This window comes from Amphimedon queenslandica, unplaced genomic scaffold, assembly GCF_000090795.2.
Source record: "Amphimedon queenslandica unplaced genomic scaffold, v1.1 AMPQUscaffold_13395, whole genome shotgun sequence".
In the NCBI taxonomy this organism is placed as follows: domain Eukaryota; kingdom Metazoa; phylum Porifera; class Demospongiae; order Haplosclerida; family Niphatidae; genus Amphimedon; species Amphimedon queenslandica.
The window spans coordinates 85,240-86,041 of NW_003546369.1; positions in this window are offsets into that span (position 1 = coordinate 85,240).

Consider the following 802-nt stretch of genomic DNA (forward strand, 5'->3'; position numbering starts at 1 on the left):
TATCTAATATGTTATTGTTAAAATTAATTGACTTTTAGTTTGCCTATACATCATACTGTGTTGTGATGGAGTGTTCTGATATGTTGTCCAAGTATAAATTCTATTGTAATGATTATGCTCTGTCATAACATTGTTTATTAGATAACTTCAAAATTTTTGAGGCAATAGCTTATGACTCTCATGCTTCACAGTTTCAGGTACAATTTGCTATTGAAATGGAATATCATTTTTATATAGATGGAAGACAATAACTATTAGCATTGCAACCAGAGTTGCTTAGTGCTGAGCAACTCTTTACAATGATTTACAAGCATTGAAACGGGATCTGCAAAAAAAGTGTGGCATTCCTAGTCCGGGTATGACAAAAATAAATATGCTAGAAGTAACTGTATAATTTTTACATTTATTACGTAGGATAACTACTGATTCTAAAGCTCAATATAACTATTTCAAAGGGTCTCCTTATCTTTAAAGAGCAGTGATTTCAAGGATATTGAACTATTATTATTTTAATTGTGTAATTAAATGAAATCAGTATCTCAGTATATATAGTGTTGCATGCAATAGCACTGATAAAAATTAATCATAAAATTTCACTATGTTTATTATTAGACTTACACCAAATAATAGAACATAAAAAATTAAAAAAAAACAAGATGGAGTAGGATTCTAGAGCAAGTTCGTAAAAAAGTAATCAAAACAAGGGCAAGTAGGATTCTGAACGACTATACCAATGAAAATCCAAAATGAAAATCCTACTCTCGTGATGCAAATTCTACTCTACATTGTATTATTAATACTA